Source organism: Dasypus novemcinctus, chromosome 24, assembly GCF_030445035.2.
Source record: "Dasypus novemcinctus isolate mDasNov1 chromosome 24, mDasNov1.1.hap2, whole genome shotgun sequence".
Taxonomy (NCBI): Eukaryota; Metazoa; Chordata; class Mammalia; order Cingulata; family Dasypodidae; genus Dasypus; species Dasypus novemcinctus.
The window spans coordinates 8,506,395-8,524,406 of NC_080696.1; the positions used below are offsets into that span (position 1 = coordinate 8,506,395).

Here is an 18,012-nt window from a genome sequence, read left to right on the forward strand (position 1 = left end):
CCTCTTAGTGTCTACCCCATGTAGTTACTAACTTTCACCTGGCAATAACTGTGTGCCTAGGGGGCTTTTTCAAAGTCATGTAATATTGGAAGTTGGGAGAACAGCTCTCAACCAATGACTGATGAGAACTGGTACAGAAATATCCCAGCTCCCTCCCTTTAGGATGGAATAATCCAGAGGTAGGAGTTTTACACCATTTCCAGGTTTCTCCTCAATATTAAACCCCAGATTTGATAGCCTTTCCTTCCTTGTTTTAGTTCTTCTCTCTCCTGCTGCAGTTCCCTGAACTCCCCAAATAAACTATTTGCTCTTGAATTCTTGCCTCAAGATCTGTTTGTGAGGGAGAACCCAAATTAAAATAGAGGAGGTAAATGGAATTAGGCTTAAAACCTCAAGAAACAGTTGTTTTACTTTTGCCTTTTATGCTGTGGGGGAATAATCTTAATCAATAGAACAAAGCAGCCCAAATCTGCCAGTTACTATCTGTAAAATTTAAATAATGATAGCACTTAATAATAAGCCTGGTGGAAGGATCAAATGAAACAGGGTTGTAATGCACATAATACAACACCTGACAAATAAGTGTTCAAAGCCTCTTAGTTATTGTTTCTACCATTGTACTAGCTCTGAGGCGTATTCAAGAAAGGTGTGACATTCTTCTTTCTAGGACCAATCAAATAACTTACTGAATACCTACTACGTGCCACAATTTCATTCTGGAACTACTGATCTCCAGGAGGAAAACCTATGGTTCAAAGTCTGTCAGCATCTCCCTGTGAAACAATCTGTTTTCACTGAGGAAATCCTGGAGGAGAATTGACAGGGCTAGGGTAACAGTGACCTCAGCAGCCCGAGAATGAGGTTAAGGTTTGTCCCAGCACCGAAATTCTACTTTCAAGTGAAAAAGTGTAAGGGTCATTGCAAGAGGCAAACCATAGGCAAAGCGGAATAGCCTGAAAAAATGGCCCCAAACCTCCACATTTCCCTGTATCCACACCCTTTCCAGTGTAGACTTGGAAGCCACTCTCCTTAGGAAGTGGCGTCTAGATCTCCACTCCTTGAATCTCGGCTGGCTGTGAGACTTGCTTTGGCCAAGACAATGCATCTGAAATGACAGTGTCCCAGGTCCAAGGCTGAGCCTCAAGGGCCCTGTATGCTTCCCCATTCTCTCCTGGAAGTCTGCTCAGATGTCATGTGAACAGCCCAAGGCAGCCTGCTCAGGGTGAGAGGTGTGTGAGCCAGTTGGCCCTGTTGCCCCAAACTACAGCCAGTCAACCACCACATAGGTGAACGGGTCTATCCCAGAGCAGCGGCTCTGATGGGTCTCTTAGTTCCTCCTCTTTGCTCCAAACCCTTAATTTTGAAGCATTCCAGGACTCAGCCCTTGGGTTCCTTCCATACGTAAACTCATGTGTTTTGGTGGTACCATCAATCTGTCAGCTCTAAATGTCTCCTATATGCTGAGTCCCATATTTGTACCTCTTTTCTAGACTTTTCTTCTGATAGCCAGAATCATCCACCCCACAAACTTCTCAACATTTCCATTAAGATGTCTAATAGGCATCTCTAAATTGATAATGTCCAAAACTAAATCCCTATTTTCCCCAGAAACTTGTATCTCCCACAGTCTTCCCTTTCTTAGCTGATGACAAGTATATTCTTCTAGTTGTTCAGACCAAAATTCTGGAAGTTGTCCTTAACTTCACTCTTTAATCTCATAACTCATACCCAATCCTAAGGCAATTTTACATTATAAATATGTAAAAATTGGGTCACTGCTCACCACTTTCATTGCTCCCGTCTTGGTCAGACCACTCTCATCTTTAACCTGAATTACTGTGGTGTCTTCCTAACGTGCCTCTCTGCTTTCATGCCTACCCCTTCAAAAGATGCCAAAGCGACTCCTACAAAATGTCAGAGCCTGCCCTCTGCTCCTATCCCTCCAATAAGCTCCCCATCTCACTCAGAGGAAAGGTCAAGCACTTACCTTGGCCTCAAGGGCCCATGTGATCTGACCCCTCCCCTCCCTGACCTCAGCTCCTTCTACTCTTGCCCTGGTCACTTTGTCCAACCACATTCGCCTCCTCGCACTTCCTCAGACAGGCCAAGCATTCCACCTCGGAGTTCTGATATGCATCCTTCCTTCTGCCTTTGATGCCCCCCACTGGAAACTACACAGGGGTTTCCCTCACTCCCTCAAATGCCACCTTGCCAGGGGAGCACACCTGGAACCCCCGATTTAAAACTGCATCCTTTCTCCCCACCCACCCCAGGGCTCCTGGCCGCTTTATCCCACTCCATTGTCTACGGCACATATCACCTTCTGACACTCTAAACACTTACGTACTGTGCTCATTGCTTACAGTGTGTGTCTCTCTCCACAGGAGAGACTGTTACCTGTTGTGTTCACTGGCGTGTCTCCAAACACCTACGTGCCACCTGAGACAGAAAACAGTAGCTCAATGAATATCTGTTGAATGAATGGATGATGATGAGGTACTCTTTAGGAATGACTGTTGTAATATCTGTTTCCTATTTTTCATCCAGTCTGGCCAATAAACAAAGCAGAAGAAAGCAGACACCATCCTAATAGGTAAACTGAGCTATCCTTGCTTATTTTAATCATCCCATTTAAGCAGTTAACTTAGAACTAAAGGGTTTTTTAAATTTCTGTTTTACAGTGACATGTACTGTCCCTGCACACCCTGCCTATGTAGAAAAAACACTTTCCTCAGTGGGTGGGCTGTGCACTGTACTTAAAATAAAAGTAAGGCCTGAAAAGAAATAGGAAAATACTTTCTAAAATCTTCTCTCATCCTTCTGTCCCAAGCGAATAAATACTCCAAGGACAAGTCTGGAATTTTCTATCTCATTTGTTTCTCATTAATTTTTAGTAAGGTACAATGATATTGTTATTTTCAGTTGCCCTGGGTGATACCATATTGATTTTGTGATTTTTTCCAGCCATTCTATAGTATGAACATCATTTATAAGATTCTACTTCACTGCATATTTGTGGTGTCATATTTGCACTGGGCATATTTGCATCCTGAGTGTTTTATATTTTCCAGATGATACTATGACATGACCTATGATAACACCCTTTTGATTTCTGACAAACCCTATCTCAGCAAGCTCAACAATAGCTGATGACTTTTCCATTTTGGTTAAATTCAAATGAAACACTACAAGAAATTTTTTATGGTCTTTTAGGGTTAGGAAAAAAATATTGAAAAAGTTGCTGAAGCCTAAGTATGCAAATATTTCCACCAAACACAAATAACTCTGTCCTGTTAAAGTAACTTTACACCAGCACAGGGACAATGTGCTGGCCCAAGCCTGAGCCTTTAAGGGCGAAGTGCTTTCTCTATCTTTCAGAAGCCAGCTCAGAGGCCACGTGAACAGCCACGCAAGTCTGTAGCGATGAGAGACACATGAACCAGTCAGCCTCATTGCCCCACCACGTCCACGCTTGATTGAGTTTATTCCAAAACAGCTGGCTCTGCTAGTTCTATTGCTGCCTCCCCTTCTCCCAGTTCTTTTTTTTTTAAGATTTATTTTTTATGTATTTCGCTCCCCTTTCTCCCCAACCCCCAGTGTCTGCTCTCTGTGTCCATCTGCTGCGTGTTCTTTGTCCGCTTCTGTTGTTGTCAGCAGCACAAGAATCTGTGTTTCTTTTTGTTGTGTCATCTTGTTGTGTCAGCTCTCCATGTGTGCGGCACCATTCCTGGGCGGGCTGCACTTTCTTTTGCGCTGGGCAGCTCTCCTTATGGGGTGCACTCCTTGCGCGTGGGGCTCCCCTACACGGGGGACACCCCTGCATGGCAGGGCACTCCTTGCACGCATCAGCACTGCACATGGGCCAGCTCCACACGGGTCAAGGAGGCCCGGGGTTTGAACCGCGGACCTCCCATGTGGTAGACGGACGCCCTAACCACTGGGCCAAGTCCACTTCCCATCTCCAGACTCTTAATTTTGAAGCATCCCAGGATTCAGTCTTCGGGCTCCTTCTATATAGGATGGAATTATAAAATGCATCTCTCTAGAATGCCATTTGCCTTATATTTATTTTTATTATTTTTTTAGGGGGTACCAGGGATTGAACCCAGGGCCTCGTACATGGGAAGGAGGCACTCAGCACTGAGCTATGGCCACTCCCCTGCCTTATATTTAAATGTTTAAATAAATTGATCCACCTTATATAAGGATAAAAGGATCCAAAAACATACAACATAATCTTTTCCTCTGATGCAAAGGTGGCAAACTCAAAAGGTTTCAAGGACTAAAAGGATAGTATAAAAAGAATGAAATGGCTTGGGCTAAACTATAGGGAATGCTGAGGCCTGTGGCAAACTGGAGGCTTTATCTTGTCTAGGGGAAAGGCAGCTGCTAATTATCTATTTAGCTTCAGGAAACGGTTACCATGTGGAAACACCATCAGTGTTGCTAAATGTTGCATTTGTCCATCTATATGATTTTTTTTTAGGGGAAGCCAGAAATGTGATTTTTTAAGGGGAGATTTCACACTGTATGTGCCAATGAGAACATATATAATCACAAGACTGGAAACTGCTCTAAATCAACGTTGTCAAATGTTTAGTACCTAATAGAATACAAGTGTTCTCCTACACCTTTTGGCTTTAAAAGGAGTGCTTGACTAAAGTACACAGATAGTAAAAGTCTCCAGTTGCTCTACCCAAGTCCTAGCTGTGAGTGAGTTCTAGGTGGCAGCAAGTTGATTCTTTCAACCAGTATAGACTGCCAATATGCCAACATGGGTACTTGGGCAGGAATCTGAGCTAAAGTAAACATGGTGTCTGCCCTTATAGAAACTTACTGATTCCTGCGTTTAAAATCCCTTTCAGTTATCACTGAAACATCTTCCATCTCTGGGAAACCTACCACAAATACATCCTACCCTTAGCCTGAAGAGCCCCCTAAACCCACGCAGGGGATCCCCTTGCTTAGCCCACTTACTTTAATTCATTTCCCTCCCAAGCGTTTGGAGTTTTTCTCATTTTATAGTGCACCTGTTACTATGGAAACAGCGGTGCCAAAGACTTGGACAGAATTGAGTAAAACCACAGCTTTCAGTATAAAAATCAATTGATGTTCATGGGACTGTATCACACAGTGCAACCTCACGTAAAATACAAATATGGGTAATATTGCATATATAAGGCTATTTTACAAAATGTAAACACAAATAAACTAGAGAGATGGAAAGAGAATAGCAGCTGTGTACGGCGGGGGAAGCATACAGAGATTGAGCGGTGATGAGTTTTTGTTTTTGTTTTCTATTATTATTATTGGAATAGTGAAAATGCTCTAATAATGAAGTGATTAATGCACAACTATGTGAGTATACCAAATACCACTGATTGCACACTTTTGGATGGATTTATACTTTATTAATATGTATTAATAAAATTCATTTGTGAAAAAAAATCAGTTGATGTTCAAGCAGAGTCACATCACCAATCAAGCATACTCATACCAGGTTTGGGACAACAGAGCACTAGGTATAAGTTGCACCTAGTAATTAAGTAATTATTCTTAATGTTTTTCAAGAAACTCCATTTATTTGCTGTATCGTTGGAAAGCTAGCTCTTAGCTTGTGGTCTGTCTCATCACCTTCTCTCTTCTCTGGTTTTTAGACTATTAGAATATTAGTATTTTTGTCTCTCTCCAACTAGAAATAGAGCAGGGGTATTTAACTTTCCCTCTACCTGTCTTTCATTTATAGGAAACTAAAGTATTAATATGGAACTTTTTTTAAAATATGGAAATGGATTAGATAATTTCTTGGTTTCATTCCAGAACTTTAAATCTTGGCACTACCCTTCTGTATTTGTACTCATATTTCTTGGCCTGGGTAACATTCATTCATCTTTCAACATTTATTAAACACTTGATGCATCTGTGCACAGTGCTGGGTGCTGGAGACAGAAGAGTTTGCCGCCGAGTGCAAGAAGAGGGACAAGTAAGAAAACAGTGTGGTGGAAGACACTCCTTTTGAGGGGGGTGTCTGAGTTTGTCCAGCTGCTACAACAAACACCACACAGTGGGTTGGCTTAAACAAGGGGAATTTATTAACTCAGTTTCAGAAACCAGAAGTCCAAATCAAGGCACTGACTCCTCCCAGGTCAGCTGTGTTCTGGCCACCCGCCGACCGGCCTTGAGTGCCGTGGCTTTCCCATCACATGGGGATGTCCTCTCCTTTCTCCTCTGTGACTTCTGGCTTCTAGCGTCTCTCAGTGGTGTTCTCTACTTGGCCTGAATTTCATCTGCTTAAAAAGGACTCCAGTGATCAGGATTAAGGCTCATCCTCATTCACTCGGGCCACATCTTAACTAAAACAACATCTTCAGATCTTACTTACGGTGGGTTCACACCAACAGGAGTGCGTATCATGACCAGGACCATGTCTAAGTTGGGGTACACAGTCCAGTCCGCTACAGGGGGCACGCCCAGAACCTGGAGAAGGACTGGTAGCTGGAGAGGGAAGGCTTCAATGAGGAGCTGATGCTCGGGTGTTCATTTTGGGTGGGAACCAAGTCAAGGAGAATGGTAAGGAGGCTGGCACTAGGGACAGGAAAAGGTACAGGCCAAAAAGAGCTGTTAAACTGATGAGATTTAGTGACTCTTTCCCCATGAGGGGTCAGGGGAGTGGCCTGATTTGGTGAGGACATGTGACATAACTTGGGGGCACTTGTTATCTTAAAAATGCTCATAAAGGTAAAACAAACAAATAAACCCTACTATTTAATTCAAGCCATGAATTGAAAAATTCCTTGTATTGTTTATTTCCATGTCTCTGAAACCTAGAGAGGAAAGAAATATCCTCAAAGCCACATGGATAAGGAAAACTTGAAGTTATTTTCTGTAAGATCTTTTTTGTTCCTTTACCCCTCCTCTATGGGTGTTTTAATTTTTAGAGTTAAATCATACCCATGAAACAACTGTTCTTACTTTGGAGAAAGAAACTTTCTTTTAAACAAATGAAGTATATGTTTTTTGCTCTTCCTGGGTCAGTAACTTGCAGTGGAGCTAGAAGACTGGGGGCGGGTACAGAAGAAGGACTCAGTTCTCATTAAGAACAAGCAGGCAGAAAATTAGAACTTACACAAAACCCATTTGCACAAAGCAAATGACCATCCTTAGAAAGAAAGGGTTCAAGGTCCATTCAGGAAATAGCTAAGTCTCAACAAGACTTAGTATGTTGAGCTTAAGTTTTAACTGAAAAGTGAAGCTAACAACTTTTGGATTATATATTTGGGATTGAAGGTGTGTTTTCTTTTTCTCTCTCTCAATCTCTATCTTTCTCAATTTCTTATTCTGTATGTTGCTATTAAAAGGCTGATGGAATGAATAATGTTTGCCTAAACTCTTCAGGATTCAGGTGGACCATGGCATAATACAGGAATAGAGAAATGAACTAGTGATTTACGGGAGAAAACAAAGGTACCCCTCATTGCCAGTGTGCCTCCATCACCAATGACACAAAGGGCAATCCTGTTGAAAACCAGCAGAGGGAACATTTCATAACTGACAGCTGTTTTAAAATGTAAGTTAAACTGGTTTCTTATACAAGCAACCAAATGCTGTTTAGTTTGGTTTGGTTTGGTCATTTAGTTAGTCATCATACTGAACACAGCAAGGCTGTCAGTGCAGCTACTTTCCCTTTTCATGAGGAAATTGCACGAACAGAAATGCTGAATCAGAGAATCTGAAAGTATTGAAGAATCAAAGAGAATTGATTAATCCCACGATTTTTAAATTATTGAAGGGTCAAGGATGCTGAACGAAAACTCTTTTCTTCTCCACTGAGTTGTGCACATAGTGTGTGTGTACTGTGGATTCAGATGATCGAGGGCTGCCTCCCCTTTGCTACCCTACCTAGCTACACAGTATTTTGCCTCGAGTCACCTATTTCCCAGGGCTCTTATGAAGATTGTGTAAGACACACAGGTAAAATGCTTGGATGAGGGTCGAACATATTATGTCCAATAACTGTTAGCAATAATCACAGAAGTACAACCCACTCTCCTCATAACTGATATTGCTGTGAACAAGTGAGTGTTGCCTTTCTAGAATACTAGTTACCTGAGCAGGCCTGACAGCTCCTGACATGTGAGGGGGCCCAGGGCCAGAGAACAAACGGGGCCTGTACGTCCTATACCAAAATATTTAAATGTTATTACTCAAATTAAAAATGGTCAAATTAGTTGTGTTCTATCTGCTTAGCTTAACAAACAGGCCTTCATAGCCACCTAGATGCCAGATTAACATTTGGAATACATGCATTCCAGAACATGGTAAGCCAGAGCAACTGCCCAGCCCCTGGCCACGCCCCTTTCTTTCCATCCTGGCCTGGGGGTCTGTGTGGTCTACAAAGCCCACATGTCCAAGGTCCATCCACACCTCCCATTAACAGTCTTCCCTCAATTCCCAGGACCCTTACGAGCAGGGAACCCCAAAGTCCCAGCCAGGGCCCCGTAGGGGGTCGAGGTCTCCCAAGGCAAGTGGGCTCTTGACTGGACAGCAGGGCGCAATAGGGTGGAGGCAGGGCCGCGGGCCCTCCTGTGACCCCAGACTCTTCCCGCTTTCACGTTTTCAGGGCAATTGAGGAAGAGACTGTTTACTAGAATTTGTTTTCATTTATAAGTCTTCTTTCCTCAAAGAAAAGCCTCTAAACAGTTGTAAAAGCAGCGGCAGCCAAGTTCAATTCCTCAGATAGCCGCGGGCATGCCCTGGTACCAGGAGAACTCACAGTAAGAATGGCAACTCATCCACGGATGATATTTAGCGGCATGCACCCAACGGTACCTGAGACAAGAGCCCAGGGTTCACGGGGACAAAACTCAAACAAGACCACACGACTTGCAAAATGTAAGGGAACTCAGAAAAACAGATGCACAGACTTGGCCTTGGTGCCCGACCTGCAGCCAAACTAGCCTCTTGCTTCTGCCCAGCTGCTCCGCTGGGATTCTCCTCTGCGCCACTCTTCCCTCGCCTGGCAGTGGGCTGTCGCCTCCAAAAGTCCTGCCCGTTCAGGAGAACCAAGGTCGAAAAGCCCCCTTCCTCAGGATGTGCTGCTTCTGATCGCAGAGAAAGAAGTCCCTCCTGTTTGGGGCACCCACGGCGGACCGCTCTCATGACATAGAGGACACCGATCCAGGTACCATGGCACCCAGCCGCCGTTCCCGGAAGGGGCAGGGGCTGCACGCTGGCCCCCAAGGCCTGGGGCAGAGGCATTTTGTCTGGTTGGTTTGGGTTTGGGCTCTTGACGATCCACTCCATCTGTAGCATTTTCGTTGGAAATCAAGGTGCCTCCTGCCCTGATGCTGGGTGTGGGGAAGAGTGGCAAGTCCACCCACCTGCAGACCCGTGGCCCAGCTGGATGGCCTCTAGTCCCCCATCTCTAGACTCTGGGGCTGCCAGGTCTGCGTCTGCTTTCAAGCCTGTTTTGTTTTGGGCTGGGGTTTTTTCCCCCTCAATTTCTTGGCAATGCTCTCAGCTACCTGATACCCTTCTATTAATTCCTTTGCCCACGTTAGGCTGAGTTCTTTCACTTGCATGCAAACTAAGAGTCATTGCTGATACACTTGGCAGAGCTCCTGACATACCAGATAATCAATGAATGTTTGCTGCATAAATGAATAACTACGGCCCTGATGCATATGACCGCCCTATTTGTAAAACAGTGTTATTTTTTCTGAGTCATGAAACAATATGTTAGCAAGACTAAATATTGAGAAATTCAGAAAGGTATTTAAAAACTTAAGAAAAAACATCCATATTCCTAGATCACTGCTTAACATTTCAGCATTTTGCTTTCCAACTTGTTTTAATATAGCTATATGATATCTCTATTCCACAAAATACATATCGCTGGAAGGACATGACATATGCAGTATTGCACTTTGGTTATTTCTACTTAAAATTGGGTGAATATTGTTCCATGTCATTGTATAATCTTTAAAACTATTATTTTTTTCTTTTTTAAAAAATTTTTTAAAATTCATAGATCACAAGGAATGTTACATTAAAAAAAAATTAAAGAAAACAAAAAACATAAGAGGTTCCCATATAACCCACTCCCCACTCCCCACCACATCATTTTTATAAAATGTATTTTTTTGAAGATATATACATCACAAAAAAACTGTTACACTAAAAAATATGAGGTTCCTGTATACCCCCCACCCCCCCACCCTACTCCTCCCACACCAACAACCTCCCTCATCATTGCGGCACCCTCATTGCACTCAGTGAACACATTTTGGAGCACTGCTGCACTACACAGGTAATAGTTTACCCTGTAGTTCACACTCTCCCCCAGTATATGCAGTGGGTTCTGGCAGGATATATAAAGTCCAGCATCTGTCCCTGCAATATCATTAAGGCAACTCAAAATCCCAAAAATGCCCCCATATCACATCTCTTCTACCCTCTCCCTGCCCTCAGCAACTATTGTGGCCACTTTCTCCACCTAGAAGCTAAAATTTCTTCTATTACTCGTCACAATAGTTTTATAGTAGGATATCAGTAAGTCCACTCTAGTCCATATTTTATTCCTCCATTTTGTGGACCCTGGGATGGCGATGTCCCTTCCACCTGTAGATCAAGAGGGGGCTTAGATTCCACATGGATGATGGATGTAATTCCTCTGCTTGCAGTTGTAGGCACTCTTGGTTCCCTGGTGTGGTGGTTGACCATCTTCACCTCCCTATTAGCTGACCTGGGTAAGACCAATGAACCAGAGAGTAGGAGTTGCCACTCTGCTGAGGCTCAGGGCCCAGCTGGCACATGGGCAGTCCAGAGATTCAAGTCTCCTGAGTATGGACCATCCCTAGCGGCAACCACAGGTTCAGTAAAAGTGACAGAAGAGGCATGTGTAGAAAAGTCACATCTGAGTCCAGCTCCATCACACTCAGGAGCACAAATTCCCAAGTAGGGCCCTCTGACATGGCACAGAGCTCCAAATCCATCTGCCATGATTATATATTCTAAAACTACCATTTTTAATACCTATATAACAGTCTTTCATTTGGGGATCTTAAGCTATCTTTTAATCAGCCCCCTATTTTTAGTCTCTGTAGGTTTCCATTTTCCATTATTGTAAAACATATAATAAAAAAGCCAAGACTTAAGAGAAATGACTGCATCAAATAATTTGAACTTTTAAAAGCTTTGACAAACATTTTCAAATTGTTCTCCAGGAAGGTTGAATCATGTAAGCCTCTCACCAGTAGTTAATGAGAATGCTTTCTCACTGCACCCTTGCCAGTACTGAGTATTAAGTTTTATAATATTTTTTGCTCATTTAATGTGTGGAATATGGCACCTCATTCTGTTTTAACTTGCATTTCTCTGATTAGTAGTAAGTGAAAGCATTTGTTAAATATGTATATTGCCCTTTCTATTTCTTCTTTTTGAGTGATTTATTCAAATATTTGGACAATTACTTTCTGATTTGCAAGAGTTCTTCAGATGTTATAAATTTAACTGTTCTGTCATGCTTAGAGTCAATATATTTCTCGGTGATTATTTTCTGCTTCATATATATATTGCTTATATGCAAAATTTTAAAATATATCGAAGTCTATCTTTTACCTTGTGATCCTGTCCACTGATTTTATGCTCAGAAAATTCTTCCCTAAAATTAAATATTTTCCTATAGTATTTTTTTTCACTTTATATGTGAATCTTTTCATTTATTTGGTATTTAGTTAGGTGAGTCATGTGAGTCAAGGTTCTAAGTTGAACATTTTGCACATTTCCTCAATACTTTGTTTAAATACTCCATACTTTTTCATAATATTCTCTACTGCATTTGTTTCCAAAAATTACCAGGACCTCTTTCCCTATTGAACTATTCATCTCTTCTTATACCAACACCACACTGCTATCATGACAGTAATTTAAAGATTAGATTTGTTTTTATTTCTGGTAGGTAAATCACCACCCCATCACCTCCAGCACTTCTACCATCACCTGCATCAAATCCACGACCTCCACCACCACCTTCACTATCTCCACCACCTCCACCATCACCTTCACTATCCCTACCACATCTACCACCACCGTCACTATCTCTACCACCTCCACCATCACCGTCACTATCCCTATCACCTCCACCACCACCTCCACCACCACCTCCACCATCACCTTCACTATCCCCATCACCTCCACCACCTCCACCACCACCTCCACCATCACCTTCACTATCCCCATCACCTCCACCACCTCCACCACCACCTCCACCATCACCTTCACTATCCCCATCACCTCCACCACCTCCACCATCACCTTCACTATCCCCATCACCTCCACCACCTCCACCACCACCTTCACTATCCCCATCACCTCCACCACCTCCACTATCTCCACCATCACCTCCACCATCACCTTCACTATCCCCATCACCTCCACCACCTTCACCACCTCCACCACCACCTTCACTATCTCCACCATCACCTCCACCATCACCTTCACTATCCCCGTCACCTCCACCACCTCCACCACCTCCACCAACACCTTCACTATCCCCATCACCTCCACCACCACCTCCACCACATCCACCACTACCTTCGCTATCTCTACCACCTCCACCATCATCTCCACCAACCTCACCACCGCTTCCACTACCTCACCACCACACCCCTCCACCACTCTACCAACTGCTCTACCACCTCCACCACTTCCTCCACCATAGCTATTCTTTTGTAAAATTGTCTTGGAAATATCCAAGAATATAATTATTCTTGCAGATGGACGTTAGAATCATTTCTTCCAGGTTCCCCCAGATCTCTAATTTATCTGGGAAAGAACTATTTCATAATACCCATCTTTCCACCCAGAAGTAAGGTATGCCTTCAATTTGTTCTTTTCTTATTTTATTCATTTAAGTAAAATTTTATAGCTTTCTACATAGGTCATGTAATTTCTTATTATTCCCAAGTATTTTATGTACATTTCCTATTATTTCTAGGTAATGTACATATTTCCAGGGATTCATTAATAAAATCATTTTCCATCCTATTTTTTTAGTGGTTAATACTGGCATTTGGGGAGGCCATTGATTTTTAAGCATGCATTTTATAAACATTCACCTTAGTAAAATTTCTTATTAATTACTTTAGGTTTTAGTTGACTCAATTGGGAATCCATTATATATAAACAAAATCAAGACACATGGATTCCTGTGGTTACTTACGGAAAAAGGTTTACTTAAGCAAATGCATTAAATGATATTTTATAATTTATTTAACAAATCATCTTTAAGGAGCATAAAATGACATGAAATTGAGACCACCCTGGAGATCCAAATGTAACCCTGTGTGGAACCCTATTCATTATCCTTAGGTGCTCAGTCTTGCTGTTCAAAACCACCAAAAGTGGCTGTGAATGAGAGAGATGTTGTTACCTCTCACTTGGTTAAACAGAACAAATAAAATAATTTAGTTGGTGAATAAGAATTTTGACAAGTGTGGAAGACATCACTGCATAGCAGGAACGTGTTCACACTTAAAGAGTAATTTGTCCTCCATTTAACCCCAGGGACAATGACCAGGATGGTTTTGAAAACTGACCAGGGCCCCCTGGACATATTGAGAAAGTCATAGCATACTGTTTATAGATGGGCAGATTCCTTTTCCCAAAGATAAGCATAATTTCCTGCTTTGAAAAATCAGGATAATGGTATCTACTAATTATTAATTTATTTAATAGTTTTTGAGCTTCTAATAAGTGCCAGGGTTCTGTATTATTGAAAAAGGAGTATAATAAGTTTAATATTTGGGGACTGTAGAGAATCTGGCACAAAACAGAAGCTTAATACATGATATTATTATTACTATAAATCTCTAGAAGGCTAAAAACCTTACTCATTGTTTCCTTAGGACTTAGCATGGAAAAACAATGTCCAATAAATATTTGTTGAATTTTTATTGATTGACTGATGTAGCTTTGTAAACACCTCAGTTGCCAGAAAATATTTTGATTCATTTCTTAACTGCTAGCTTAGAACCAGTTCTAGAAAACACATTTGTTAAGCCAAAAATATTCATCTTTTGAAATCAGAATAAGATTCTAAATTGCTCTTTTTATAAAAAGTTAGTGAAAAAGTTTCTGAAAAATAAGACCTTTAAATTGGCACAGAAAAAACCTATGAGGCAGAATATTCATTCTTTCACCCATTCACTGAACAATTATTGAACATCTACTGCATGCAAGACACCAAATAAATGGCCAGTACAGAGCTTACAGACATTGAAGAGATAGTCAGACCAATAAATTGGTAATTACACATTGAAATAAGTGCTATGGAAGAAAAGTAAAGGGGTGATGAGACCGCTGAGGGGGTTGGTGAACAGAGGTCAAGGAGAAGAACTTGGTTGCCAAGAGTAGGGGGAAGTGATTGGGATGTTCAAGAAACAGCAATAGAGTGTGAGAGCAAAAAGAGGCGGCCAGGCCCAAGATGAAGCTGGCCCAGTACCCAAGGCTCTGAGTCTCTGGAATCTGTCCCAGATATGCAGACACGTTATATGCAGGAAACTGACATGATTATAACTCTTCCTGATAAAGGATTGGAGGGGCCAAGAAAGGAGTCAGGGGATCCAGTTAGGAAGCTAATAGCAAAGTTCCAGGTGAGAGATATTGACTTGAAGTTTGATGGCAGCAGTGGTGGGATGGAAAGAAGAATCCATCCAGGAGATGCAGTTAGAGACATATTTAGGAGGCAGAATGTATAGGACTGTGCAATGGTTTTGGAAGCAGACGGTAAAGGGAATGCAAGTACCAAAAATGTTAATCTGGAGTTCCTGGTTGAAGCAACTCCATGAATGGCAGTGCTATTTACCAGGATAAGGAAGACTAGAAGGGTATTAGGAACGGGTATTTTTTATGCTGTTCTCATTTTTATTGTTTTATTTGTTTCTTTTGCTTAATTGTTTTGCATTACATTGGGGGCAGCAAAAAAAGGAGAAAGGCAACATCAAGAAATCAGTTTGGGACATGCATACAAGATCCAAAATCCTGGGTTGTCTAGGTTTCCAGAAAGTGACATTTCTTTCTCCATGGTTAGCTAGATAAAGCCTCAAATAGGTTGGTTGGATTAAATAACCTTTATAGCCTTTTCTGACCCCATGCTACTCTATCTTTAGCCTCTGCTCTTATCCTGAAATAATATTAACATTGTCACTAAACACACTTCACAGGGATGTCGGGAAGATTAAAATGAAATCACGTTTGAACCTGGCTAGCATAATATGGGGCCCGTCATCTGAGTTCAATAAGCATCCACTTCCCTGGGGATGTTCCCTGTGGACAGTTGTAGCTTACAACTGTCACCAACATTTTCCTTGTGGCTTGTATTTTGTAATCCACACATCTATCCACTTAGGCAAGTCTTACTATTCTCAGGCCCATTTGACAGATAAGAAACTGAGGCTTGGGAAAGTCAAATAATTTGCCCCAGATCACAGAGCTAAACAAGGAAGAGCATTCAAACTCTCCAAGCCCAGAATACCAGCACTTCACACCAGCAGCCCTTCCGCAAGAGTGAACGAGTGGGACTGCCAAAGTCTCAACGCCTACAGCTAAAATTCACACCCATCACCAAAGTAACACGCCAAGGGGACACAGCACCACCAGTATCTTATCCACTCACAGAGTAACACAAAAACGGCATAAGACCGATGCTATTAATGAACTTGCCATTGAATCTACTGCTTCCTCTAGCGGAGCTACTTTGCATGTATGTATATATGTAGTCAAGGTATTACTATCAGATTTGACATCACGACTTCAATTCACTTAAATGCATTTCCCTGAAGTAGTCCCCATTTCATTTTGATGATACCGACTCATTCTTGTCACCTAAGGAGACCATAAAAATAAATAGTGTAAGGACAGAGGGAAGTGTCTGTTTCTAAACTTCATATCCACAGCTGTCCATCCCTTATATCATAAAAGGAAAAAATTAAAACAAGTTCTAAATGTACCTTCCCTTCCTAACTCCAGAGTTGTTGGGCTATTGAATATATACAAAAGTAAGGTGGAACAGATCGGTCCTGTCAATTCCTTGCAGGAAATATACCAATGTTAGGTGGCAGACTATTACAAGGGGTCGGATTCATAGAATTCTAGTGCAGAGCATCTTGCCCAATCAGAGAGGCAGTGTCTATAGGCCACGAAACTGCAGGAGAGAAAAGGAGCCCAGAGGGCTTTGGGGGAGTTACCTGAGACCCCGTGGCTGTTTCCTAGTTGCACCCCACCCCACCCTACCCCACCCCGGGCTGAAAGCCAGGTTTCTTGATTCCCCCAACGTATATTCGGCCTTCCAAGCTGTCATCCACTATTAACGTGACACTTTTCCTGCGGCTTTGTGCCAACTTCTCTTTATTGCTCTGGCCTTGAAACGTCCACCACAGATGGCCCCAGTGCTCCAAGCTCCCTTAATTGACATTTACTGTTGAGGACCTGACTCCTGTCCCCTGTTTAAAGCTCCGTCTCCACGCTCGGTTTCCAGAGAGGCCATCAGGCCGGTCCTGCCAACCGGGCCCGGGTGGTCCCTGGACTTGGCAAGTTTGCCCTCCAGGATGCAATTCTGACAAGAGTTTGGAAGCCAGCTTCTGTGCCAGGCTCTGCCCACGCCCGCGCCTAGCAGCAGAAGTTGTCTCTCTCCATTACGACCCACCACGCACGCACACGGAGGCAAGTAACAAAGGAAACCCGGCCGCGGGAGGGCTCGGCCCGCGCATCTTCCCGTCCACACCTGCCGAGAGACAAAAGCCCCCCGGGAGTCCTGCCCGGGTGGCAGGGCCACCGCTCCCCGGGCGAGCAGGCACCGTGGCAGCCCCGGCCGAGCGCCGCTGTATACACAAAGAACTGGCGCGGGGCTGCCTGGCGGCGCCGGGCACCCGCGCGCTCCCGGGGCTGGCACCCGGGCTCCTCTGCCCCACGCCCCCTCGCCGCGCAGCAGGGGACTCGCCGCGATCCGCCCCCCCCGGGCGCCGGGGCTGGAAGGGGACGTCGAGGGCGGGGGCGGCCCCGGGGTCCCTGCCTGCCGCCGCCGCTGCCCAGCCCTCGGCATCTCCTAGGAGACGCAGCCGCGCGCGCTGTCACCGAGGTCCGCCGGGCATCCCCTGCGGGCCCAGCCGGGCGCCCCGCGCCCCGGCCGCGCGCCCCCGCAGGCGCCCCTGGGCGCGCGGCCCCCCCCAGCCCGGAGCCCCTCCGGGCGCGCGCCTACCTGGAGCCCGCGCGGCGCCGCCTCCCCGCTCGGGCCCGGCCGCTCCCGCGCCCCGCGCGCCCTGGCCGCGGTCCCCCCGGGCGCACGCTGGGGCGCTGCTCCGCGCAGAGCCGGGGCCGGGGCGGGGGCCGGGGCGGGGCGCAGGGGAGCCCCCGCCCGCCGGCTCCACCCCGCGCGCCCGGCTACTGAGCATGCCCAGCCGGCCGCAGCCCGGCGAGGACGGCCCCGCGCGCGCGCCCCGCGCGCTCCGGGCTTTCGCGGCCGCCGGCGGGAGGCAGGCCGCGGCAGCTGCGGGGGGCACGCGCGGCGGGACAAGGGGCGGGGCGCCCGCCGGAGCCCCGCGCTGCACCCCGCTGCCCGCCGCCCCACGCAGGGGCCCCGCCGCCCGCCCCCGCACGCGGGGCGCCGAGATCTCGTGCGGGACCATCGCCGGGCTGAGCTTGGCTCGGGGGGCTCGCGCAGCGGGGAGCGCGGGGTCGCGGGCGGGGTCCCCACCGGGGCCCGGGCTTCTCAGGCTTGAACGTGCAGGTGGATTCGAATGCAGGGTCCGAGGCGGGTGGAGGGAGCCGGGGCCTGAGATGCTGCCTGTCACGTCAGCTCCCGGGTCACGCTGGTGCTGCCGGACCTCAGACACGACGGCTGTCAAAGGCCTAGACAGCCCCACCTGTGACCGGGGTGGCCTCCTCGTCAGCCAGGGCCCAGGTAGTCCCTGTCGCCCGCATGGACCCCGCCTGCCTGCAGACATGGGTGACAGG

The 18,012-nt window shown here is 45.2% G+C and overlaps 1 protein-coding gene across 1 annotated transcript in view; it reads right to left on the minus strand.

Annotated features, from left to right (window-relative positions):
* Window positions 1-17,326, minus strand: part of PAK5 (p21 (RAC1) activated kinase 5) — a 309,974-nt gene extending 292,648 nt beyond the window's left edge. The window contains exon 1 of the mRNA XM_058287556.2: window positions 17,258-17,326. The gene's annotated coding sequence lies outside the window, so the exon portion shown is untranslated. The remainder of the gene's footprint in view (window positions 1-17,257) is intronic.
* Window positions 17,327-18,012: the final 686 nt, after the last annotated feature.